Consider the following 12,048-nt stretch of genomic DNA (forward strand, 5'->3'; position numbering starts at 1 on the left):
ATTAAGGGTACGAATTATAAAAACATAATTCTCCTTATATTTAAGTCTGTGTAGTTGAATAAGCTGAACGACTTACTGAATCTCTTATATAAGTCTGTGCAGTTGAATAATGTAATACCCCTAAATTTAAAAAGGACATAATTGGAATTTTATTTTATTTTATTATTCTTAGGTGTTTTCATGACTTTTGTTACGTGGCTTCCTGTTTTGTTGTTTAAATGAATTAACTATTTAATTATAAGTGTGCGCGATGAAGTGGCATTTGAATGTTAAATTAAATGTATTGTTTTTATTTTATTTTTTTTTAATCGAACTTAGGCTTGGATATGATTAACGGACTATTTGGATAGTGTAAATGGGTACCGTTTTACCCATGGAAGTATATACATGTATATATATGGGTATATATGTATATACAGTTAGTTTTAATTATTGGTATTTATTAATAATTAAACTTGAGGTATTAATCATAATTTAATATAGGTTATAATTTTAGGGTTATATATATTCTCATGTTTTTAGCCGACTTACATTATAACTTTTATGGTTGTTTTTCTTTCTCGGATTAAAATTAGAATTAGGGTTTTAGTTTTTCTAAACCTATAAATATATCATTATGTTGACTTAGGGTTTTTAAAAAAAATATGTAAACCCTTTTCACGTACCAGAGAGATAGAGAGGAACAGAGCGTAAATTGTGAGACAATAACAGACCATCTTTGGTGAGGGTTTCAACTATGGATAAAGGATTGGTCATAGGAGAAGGGAAGGTTGAGCAGTAGGAGGCTTGACGGCAGTCATAATCGCCGGAAAAAAACCTAGGAAGACAGCGACAAGGTTTTGATTCCAAAACCACAAAGGCAAGTTCTTTCCTTTCTCTCTCCCGTTACCTGTGTTCTGTGCATCTATAGATAGTCTCTAGGGCTTTAATGGACTAATAAATTGAATCTTAGATACTTAGTATTTGTTTAATCAATTATCTGTATGTAGGCGTGAATTAATTTTGTTAGAGTTCATGCAAGTTTGTTTTGGTTACAGTGCTTGCTCTTTCTAAGCATGTTGGATCGGTAAAAGTTTTAAGTTTTAATTTGATGCAAATTGACTTAAGTAAGGATTTGAGATGGTTTTAGATATACTTAGGACTCCTAGGAAAAATTTTAAAAACCAACAAAGGGAGTGGAAGTGGCCGGTGCTGAAGCAGATGGTCGAAAAAACATAGCTGAAGGAGAACAGAGGCTCAGAGGGATGAAGAGCCGGCTCTGGGGATTGAAGAGCCGGCTCCCATCATTCAAGAGCCGGCTCCAAGAAGGCATGGAGCCGGCTCCATGCTTGCAAGAGCCTGCTCTTGCATTTTAGAGCAGGCTCTCTCCTATTTTGACGTATTTTAGTGTTTTCTGATTTTCTGGGCACCGTTTGGATGATTTTAATTCTTTCAAATTGTGTTGTGAGGGCATTTGGGTTCTTAATTTAAACCTCAAGTGTATTTAAACCTCTTATTGCATAGTTTATACATTTATGCTAAAGTGTTAAACAGTAGGAAAGTAGATAACTTTTCAGTACTGTTAATGGTTAGAGGAAAGTTAACTTGCGTAGTTTAATTCAGTGATTGAACGGATTATAAAACTAGTCATGGGGATGATTTTGGGTGTAAATAGGATTCTTAAACTCAGTATTAAAGATGAACCGAAGGTTGGGAATAGCCGGAGACGAAGCTGAAAGGTAAAACGGAGCAAAACTGGACAGAGGAGGCTCTAAGCCTTTAAGAGCAAGCTCTAAGTTTTTATGGAGCAGGCTCTAAGTTTTTATAGAGCAGGCTCCATGGTGTAAAGAGCCTGCTCTATGATTTTCAAGAGAAGGCTCTTTGGTTAGGTTACATTTGGTTGCAATCTGGAGCTGTCCGGGAACTGTTTGGGCTATGTTTGGAGTTCTAAATTGTTTTAGGGAGTGAACTAACAATTTTAAAAGTAATTTCAAGAGATCTTAAGCTCTCTAATTGCATAAGTTAGCCTATTACAGGAAGGGAATGATCAGTGTGAAAATTAGACAATTCATATACTGTTAACGGTTGGAAGGGAAGTAGTTGTTAAATTTTTAAATGGGTGACTTAAGTAATTATAACATGATTTTAATCTTGTTTTAAATGCACGTTAGGGTCATTTAATTAATAAATTTGATCTGTGCACACTCGGGAATATAATTGCTGAATTAATAAACCCGTTCTGCAATTATGTAGATTAAGGATAGAAAATTACTTGTTGTTCTAATATGGCAATTTAATGAATTATAAAATGTTTCTAATTTTTGTTTTAAATGCACAGTAGAGTCTTTTAGTTAACAGATTGGACCTGTGCATGCTTTGAATTTTTATATTGCTGAAACATTAATTTTCCTACAATTACATGAGTAAAAGGTTTGCTTTAAATTGCTGAATTATTAGATACACTTTTCTGCAATTAATTGGATGATGGTTTTCAACTAGATGATGGTTTTGGACTTAAATTGCTAAACTAAAACATAGGTTTTGTAATTTACATGGGAGTTAACCTGGACTTAATTGAAGAATTAATTGCATATTTTCTGTTAATTATATGAATGGATTCTGGATTTTAAGTTGACGACCTATTAAGTTTTGTCTCGTCAATTTCATGGATATTGTCATGGATATTTAGTTGATAAACTGTTCCAATTTTGTTTTATCAGCTACATGGATTTATGTGGATTCTATTTGGTGTACTGATTGAGTTAATGCATCATTTACAGATCATATGCATGGTATGTACCGGTATGGGACGGTGACATACGAAAGGACGGATTAGATCAAAACGTTAATTCCAACCCATTCATACATACGGAATGGATTAACTAAAACAGTCAAATCCTACATGGTTTCATGTCCTGTCAACTAAAATAGTTGAACGACATATTGGATGGTTGTTTATATTTTCTGTTAATAGGAATGATAGGGATTTAATTAAAATATTTAAATCCTAATTATATGTTGTGTTTTGGCAACGAATAGTTGACCGGCTCAACATTGTATTTGGATGGGTTGTATATACACTTAATTTATGTTAGTCTGTGCGGCTGAACAAGCTGAACGACTAGCTGGATTTCTTATGGTTGGATAGGATCGGACTTTATATATATAATTATGGTACCGCGATCTGAGCTTAAGTCTCATCGTCGACGGTTAGGGAGCTTATATGCAATGGGATGCATAGCTAGCTATATTGGTTGAGGTATACCCTGTTAGGCTTAGGTAGTCATGCTCACTCAGGTGCGTTTTTGCATGTTGCCTTCTATTCAGGTTGAGACCCTCAGCATAGTCTAGTGAGAGTGTAGTAGTGTGGTTATATGTATATATCTATTTACGGACTATATAGATATGGTTGAGACATTTAGGATGTATCTGCGTATCGGGTCTCTATTTGGATTGTAGTTAGGATAGAACTTGTTCGTGGGCCTGACCCACTATTATTTTTCAGGTAACGGACGGTTCCAGGTCTTAGATCTTGTTCGTGCTGAGCAGAGACGACTTCTCATTCTTCCGACGACGTAGGCGATTCCTGTATGGTTTAGCATTGGTTTCTTTTTCGGTGGTTCATTTCTCAGTGATGATTTTTATTAGGGGTCCACCAGATGGATTCCCAAGTTGTATTAGAAATAGAGAATTTGGATGTATCAGAATAATTCTTTATTAATTTAATTTTATTCTGAGGTTTCAGTATTTGGTTTATCATTCTAGTTTCTTTTCAGCAAATTTTTATTTATTCATGTTTCCTTAATTGTATTCTGTGTTCGTTTATTGCTAATTTGTTTGATATCCTTGGGTAGTCGGACGTGGGCCTGGCCAACCCGCATCCGGAAATCCGGGGGTATCACAAATAAGCTGAACGATTTATTAGAGTTCCTATAGATGGATATGAAGGGACTTTAAATATATGGTTATGGTACCATGAGATGAGCTTAAGTCTCAGACTCGTTGGTTAGGGTGCGTATATGCAGTGGATGCGTAGCTGGCTATAGTAGGTTGAGGTGTACCCTATTAGGTTTAGGTACTCATGCCCACCTTGGGTGCGTTTTCGCATGTTACCTTCTATTCAGGTTGAGACCCCTACTGTAGTCCAGTGAATGTCCCTTAGTGTAGATATATATATGTATGGACTAGATAGCTATTGTTGAGATATCTAGGGTGTATCTGCGTATTGGGTCACTGTTTAGATTGTAATTAGAGAAGAATTTGCATGTGGGCCTGACACACTCTTATTTTTATAGGTGTTCGTTAGTTCCAGTCTTAGAGCTGGATCATGCTGAGCAGATATAGTCATTCACTCCACCGATGCTATAGCAATTTGTTTCATATTTTAGGCTTTGGTTTTATTTCCAGTCATTTGAGTTCAGTGGGATATTTTAGGGGTCCACTCGATGGATTCCCGAGTTATATAATTTGGAAAACGATTTGTATTCGTGGAGGATCAGTTGTAACAGAATAGTTTATTTATCAATGGAATTATTTATTCTGAGGTTTCAATTATTGGATTATTATTTTAGTTTTCATTTCAGCAAATTTTATTTATCTCATTTGTCTTAATTGTATTCTGTGTTCGATTATTGCTAATTGGTTTGATATTCTCGGGTCATCGGGCATGGGCCTGGCCAACCCGCATCCGGAAATCCGGGAGTATCACATAACTTTACTAGAAAGTTCGGGTTCATATGTGGGTTTAGGAATACCTCTAGTATGACGTGGTGGTAATTGTTTTCTGAGTGGCTCAGGCACTAAATCAAGAACATCCTCAGCAAGCGATTGGTTTAAGATATCAGTTGCGAGGGACTCGAACTCAGATGATGATGGGGTTGGCACCATACTTTCCATTTTTGGGCATTCACTTTCCATTTCTGGGCGTTCATCACCACTTTGATCCAAACTTATACCACTCGAATCCAATTCGCCTGATTCCTGATTAGTTGGTCCAACTTGTGAGTCATTAACATGAGAATCATCGTCCTCAAAAATGTGAGAAGCATAATCTAGAGTCTGAATTTCGTTCTGGTACTCCCCCTGAAGTTTAGACGCAGAGGAAAAATACATCGAGTCTTCATGGAAGACAATATCCATTGTGATAAACAGTCGTCGAGTGGGAAGGTGATAACAACGATTGCCCTTTTGATGAAGAGTATATCCAAGAAAAACACATCGCAATGCTCGAGGAGTTAGCTTGTTGCGTTGATGCTTATGGAGGTGTACAAATGTTACACAACCAAAGACATGAGGAGGTAGATTTGGGACGGTTGGGGCAATAACTGCGTCAGTAAGAGCTTGCAATGGTGTCCGGAAGTCAATAGAGCTGGAAGGTACTCAATTGATGAGATATGCTGCAGAGGTAAGTACTTCTCCCCAATACGATAATAGCATATGCACTTCTATCAATGAAGCACGAACAACCTCCAACAAGTGTCGATTTTTTCGCTCTGTAACCCCGTTCTGCTGGGGTGTATTGGAACAAATGGTTTGATGAATAGTTTCACGTGCTTCCAAAAATTGCTGAAGGTCAAAACTCTGATATTCTCCACCATTGTCACTACGAAGAACCTGAACATGTGCATTGTATTGAGTTTCAACCATTTTATAAAACTTCTAAAACAATAAATTCACTTCACCTTTGGACTTCATCAAGCACAACTATGTCATCTTGGTACAGTCATCAATAAAAGTAACAAACCAACGGGATCCACCTAAAGTAATGACTTTGGACAGACCCTAAACATCAGAATGTATAAGCATAAAAGAAAGTGGACTTTTATGCAAACATAATGGATACGAAACACGGTGGCTTTTTGCTAGTTCACAAACATCACAGCGAAAACTAGAAACATCACAGTTTGCAAACAAACTAGGAAATAATTTTTTCAGATAACCAAAGGAAGCATGCCCCAGACGTCGATGCCACAGCCAGATTTCAAATTTTTTTCTCTCCCCTTAAAACCATCCACTGTCAATGTTGTCGTAGCTTGTTGGAACTTTTGGACATCAAATCCAAGTAATACAGTTTCCCTCGCCTAATACCACAACCAATGCTTTGTTTGGATGTCCTTAAACACACAAAAATAAGGCCAAAAAATGACAACATAAGATAAAGCTGTGCTTATTTGGGAAACTGACAAAAGATTAAAATCTAAAGATGGAACAACTAAAATAGAATCTAAATGCAGATTATCAGTGAGTGTCAAAGATCCTTCCCCAATAACTTGTGGGATTTCCCCTCTTTCCCCTTTCGGCAAAATCAAGTGCAATGTTGAGACATCTTTTTTCCATTCAACCGGCCTTGGGGGAGGGGGAGGTATTTTAAGAAATTCAGAAGGCTTGGTTCTTCAGGCAGTAGTTTTTAAGCAATTTTTGGCTTCATCTCCTTTGGTGGCTGAAACATTCGCTTTTAGACTTGCTGTCATGTGGGCTCGGGTTTTTGATTTTCAGCACGTCTGGTTTGAATCTGATATTAAAAATCTTGTGGAAGCTTTGCAAGTAGGTTCTTGGTGCCCTTCTATCAACGCCCCATGTATCTTTGATATTCCTACTGATTTGGACCTCTTCTCATGGGTGTTCCATGTGCGGCGGCAAGGTAATCGAGCAGCCCATGCCCCTTGCATCACTCTCTTCTTCACGCTTGTGTGTTGATTCTATCATCTCTCAACTTCTGACAGAGGTACTTCAGTTGGTGGAGTTGGATTATTGTTCTTTTCTCTGTTGTTTTTATTCTGTTTGCCAAAAAAAAAATAAAAACTAAAAAAATAAGTACTTCAAAAAGAGAAAGAATGAGGTCTATACAAAAAGAGAGAAATATAAAGCAATAGAAGAACTCGGGCTTGCTTCATTCATTTTGTAGGAAACACATTTCTAGCATTAGGGGTGGGCTCGTTCAGGCTAAGCCTGGTACTCAAAAGACGGCAGTTTTGGCCAGAAAATGCCCATTTCGTATTGAACCATGGCTGCAATGCATGTTAGAATATCACCAATCATGAAAAATAAAAAAATAGAGGAGAGCTAGTTACAACCATAAATCTTAGATACAATATTTAATTAAAGACTAAAAACTACATGTTTGATGAGCGCTGAAAAGTGCGTATTTAAACCCCTTAAGCTTAGGCATTCTAGCACCTTTATCTATCCTACTTTACCGTTTTAGATTGATTTCGTATTATTTTCATTTTCAGGCACTTATCCCAAAAATAAGCTAACTCAGCCAAATAAGAGCTTAACTGAAGCAATTCTGGGATTAAACAAAGAAAAGAGCAAAGTGGAGAAAGAAGGAAATAAATGAAGCCAAAGGTGACAAACAGCAAAGTTCGATTGATCCAAGTTTAGGTTCAATCGATCGAACAATGATCGATCTCAGCACTTCAAGATAGATCCAAACCTAGACCCAAAAGCATAAAGTCCCAAAAGTTCGTTCGATCGATCGAACACCATCCTTCGATCGATCAAACACTTTTGTCCTTATTCAAATGATTGATCCTATCCACAGCTGTACCACCCACTAACCACTTTTGTCCTTTTCCTATAAATATCTCCCAAAATATCTCGAATTTGTCTTTTTCGAAAAAGCTCAGCCAGTTGGATCGATCCAGCCTAAGTTCGATAGATCTCAACTAGTTCGATCGATCCAAGACCAAGGTTCGATCGATCGAACTTCATTCAGTTCGAAAAAGTTAAATTTCCATCTCATTGAAAATTGTCCTTTATCCAATCATTAGGGAATATGGTGTGCACGACCCCAGCTCATTTTGGGTGTCATTTTGACCTACCTATATAAGGATAAGGATTGCTTTTTACAAGGGGGCCAATATATCATCTTCATATCATCTCTTGGAGAGGAAACATAGAGGAGGAGGCTAGAGACACCATTGGAAACTCTTCATCAATAAGGAGCAGATTTCAACCATGGAATTAGCCCTTAAGGGTTGGAGCATCATCACCATGAGTGGCTAGACGTCCTCTTGGGGCTAGAGTTAACCCCAAGCATGCTTTCTATATCTTAATCTTGTGTATTATTGAGGGATTAGTGTTGTAATTAATGTTTTGACACTTTTATACATATAGATCTTGTTTATTCAATGATTTATGAGGTTTAATGTTTCCAATCAATCTTTTCATTCTATCCATATGTCTATGTATGCTTGAATAGATGTTCATGTATTTGCCTCTATTTCTTGTGTAATTGATGCATATCTATGTGTATTAATGCTATGGATTTAGGGATTGTCAAAACATTGTGCTTAAAAGAATGCTCTTGTGATTTTTTAGATGGTCCATACTCATTTCTTGATGGATTATGTCTCTCCGTTAGCTTAGTTAGTTTAATTTCATGTCATTAGTTTAATTGTAGTGTAGTGATAGCATAGTTATTAGATGAGAGGACAATCCATGCTAGTTGTTTGATATTTCATACTTTTGAATGCAAGTAGCATATGTCTCTAATCTTGTGGTGTAGTTGGCTTGTGAGCTTAATGAAAGGATTAATAACTTGCTAGATATGTTGTACTTTTCATATGTTATTTAGACAATATATACTTAATTGCTAGATATATTGTGCTTTTCACATGTTGATTAAACAATATATGCTTAATTGATCACCCTTGCTAATTGAATCAACCAAACACACACACACCAATATTGCAATACACTTTACCCTCATTAGTCACTAGTTGGAAGTGTAGAAAAGCATTGCTTGGTGGTGACCTCTAAACCCCAAGATTTCTCTCTCTCTTGCTTGATCTTTGTTATATTCGATTACTTAGTTTAATTTAGTTGCTCTCTAGTTTAATTAACCAACCACCCCTTTGTTTGATCGCTCGACCTACTAATCCTAATTGTGATTCCACAATCAAGTACGACTCCAATCCCTTAGGACGATCCCTACTCACTCTTACTACTTTAGTAGTAGTGTTAGTAGTGGTTTTTATAAATTTAAACTTGACTCAAAAGGCTTTTCTTGAACCACACATTCACTACATCAATTTGGCATTTAGGAACGGCCATCATATCGTCAATGTTTATTTGGTTTAATCGTTTTTCAGGAATTCAAGGAAAAGAAAATTTCTTTTTGTCAAAATTAATATATATTTGAAAAAATTTTCTTTTTGATATTTTAAACTAAGTTTAAAAAAAAAGTATTTTCAGAAAAATGAAAACCTAACAAGTATTATCCCTACTCTTTTCTATTTTTGAAATATTCTCAAATTAAATTAAATTAAACAAATTTTAATGCTACAGTTTGGTTGGAGAAATAAAAAAATAAATGGAAAGAAAAAGGTGAGAGGGAGGGATAGACGAGGAAAGGCTGGCGACTCCTTTAATATAGTTGGATAAAAGGAATAATAGATAGGATAGACACTGTGACACTGACTTAGAAGGAAGAGATGGAGAGTTTTTATAATTTTGTAGATAATTAAAGGTTAAAAATGACATTTTATAATTATAAGCTTGTTTATTTTTCCTTGTCTCTTCCGCCCAATAGCACCTCCACAATGCAAACCAACACTACTTGTTCCTCTTCACCAGCCACAGCCACAGCCACCACACTAAACCTATATATCATCTAGTGATATATAGGTTTAGTGTGGTGGCTGTGGCTGTGGCTGGTGAAGAGGAACAAGTAGTGTTGGTTTGCATTGTGGAGGTGCTATTGGGCGGAAGAGACAAGGAAAAATAAACAAGCTTATAATTATAAAATGTCATTTTTAACCTTTAATTATCTACAAAATTATAAAAACTCTCCATCTCTTCCTTCTAAGTCAGTGTCACAGTGTTATATATATATATATATATATCATGGCCAGTGGAGCAACATGGGAAGAACTACTAGGAAGCAATGAATGGAAAGGTTTTATTGACCCCCTTGACGCCAACCTGAGGAATCCTCCAGTGCGGTAATATGTGCGACGCCACTTACGACGCCTTCATCGGTGATTCAGATTCCAAAAACGTATTCTTAGCAGATTGTGCATCAAAATACCAGGTGCTGTCCATCGATGTTCCTACCGATGACTCCAGCTTCGATGTGGGCTCTAATTTGTTCTACCAGACCAATTGGATGGGCTACATTGCTGTCTCCAACGATGAAGTCAGTAAGGCCAATGGCAGGCGTTAAATTTATGTGGTGTGGCGTGGAACTATCCTACTTACTGAACTCATTGACGATCTCAACACCAATCTCGTGTCTGCCTTACCATTCATGGGGCCTCAGCCTGGAAATCTGATTCGGGGAAGTGATGCTGCTGGGGTGCCAAGGTCATGGAGGGTTGGCTCTCAATTTACACTGCCGACAACCTGAAGTCTCAATTCACCAAGCACAGCGCGTAAACTCAAATTCTAACAAAGATCAAAGAATTGGTGGGGCAGTACAAGCGTGAAAATTTAAGCTTCATATTGTACAGGACATAGCCTTGGTGGGGTACTTGCAGCTCTAAGCGCTTACAATGTGGCGGACACTGGTGCAGTTCCAAGTAATGTCCCGGCATCGGCTTTCGTGTTCTGTTACCCAACCCTGGGCAACCAAGTTCTGTGCGACAAGATTAAGGCGCGAAAAAACCTGAGAATCTTACATATGAAGAATTTAAAAGACTTCCTTGCAACGTACCCCAAAAGTGTATTCTGGGCCGTGGGGGGAATTACGCACATCCAGGAATTGAGCTTGAGGTTGATACTTCCAAGTCTCCATGCTTGAACGCTTCACAGAATCTAACTTCGATGGACAACAGGCTTAACTGGCATAACTTGCAAGGCCTGTTACATGTAATTGCAGGTTGGAATGGAAGCAAGGGGGAGTTTAAGCTGAACGTGAAGAGGAGTTTGGCTCTTGTGAACAAGTCCAGTGGTTTTCTCAAGGATGAATATCGTATTCCAAAGTCATGGTCGATTGAAAGGAATAAGAGGATGGCCCTCGATCAAAATGGAGAGTGGGTTGAGAAGGAGCCATTCCAGGAGGACTAATTAATTACAAACCCGGCCTCCCCGGACATCTGCATGTGTGTTAATTTGCATGTGTGTGTATGTGTGTGTTTGTTTATGTATGGTGGTTGTCATATTGCATGCAAGAATAAGCGGATGTTAAACACTCAGAGTGAGAACTAGTAGACTCAGTATTAATATAAAATAAGTGATGAAATTTAATATTATGCAGTAATTTCCTTTATTTTGTCCATTGTGCTGATTTATTTGTTTGTTTATTTATTACACTATTTTTCAAGGTTAAACAAATATATATATATATATATATATATATATATATATATATATATATATTCAACACGTGCATCGCACGTGTATTTTACTAATATATATATATATTCAACACGTGCATCGCACGTGCATTTTACTAGTGTATATATATATACACACTAGTAAAATGCACGTGCGATGCACGTGCTGAATGTTTTATCAATAATATTTAGAGTGTATTAATTGTCATCTCAATGAATTCGTAAACTATAACTCTTTAAAAATAGAAATATTCATATGAATAATGTTTAGAAAGTAATAATTGTCACCTCAATGAATTCCTAAACTATAATTCTTTGAAAATAAAAGTATTCATATGAACAATGTTTAGAGAGTAATAATTGTTACCTCAAAAAAAATAAAATAAGGTTTTTCATTAATGAATGAATGAAAACTATAAACATTTAAAAATATATATGAAAATTAAAATTCTACAATTTACAAAACATTCATAAATATCCGAAAGGGTACCAATAATGTTTAAACTGTAATAATTGTCACCTCAAAAGAAACAAAATACATTAGAAATCCAAAACTATAACTGTTGAAAATAAAGGTATTCCTAAATTATTTATTTCTCAATCTTTATCTTTTTTGCATATCTCATTTCTTCATTAAATGAATCATTGTCAAGTGTCAATTCTTTTAATTCTTCCACCGCAAAATAAGTTTTCATGACTTGTTGTTGAATATTGTCTATCTTCAGCAGAAAAAGAAAAAATTTCCCTTTGCAGCTTGTCACTTTGTTGCTGAATTCATCCATGTCTTGCA

The 12,048-nt window shown here is 36.3% G+C and overlaps 1 pseudogene; it reads left to right on the forward strand.

Annotated features, from left to right (window-relative positions):
- The first annotated feature begins 9,828 nt into the window (after positions 1-9,828).
- Positions 9,829-10,989, forward strand: LOC132280862 (phospholipase A1-II 5-like; annotated as a pseudogene).
- Positions 10,990-12,048: the final 1,059 nt, after the last annotated feature.

The sequence above is a fragment of the Cornus florida genome, unplaced genomic scaffold, assembly GCF_030987335.1.
Source record: "Cornus florida cultivar Cherokee Brave unplaced genomic scaffold, ASM3098733v1 CherokeeBrave_3.0.0_Hap2_Chr01, whole genome shotgun sequence".
NCBI lineage: Eukaryota > Viridiplantae > Streptophyta > Magnoliopsida > Cornales > Cornaceae > Cornus > Cornus florida.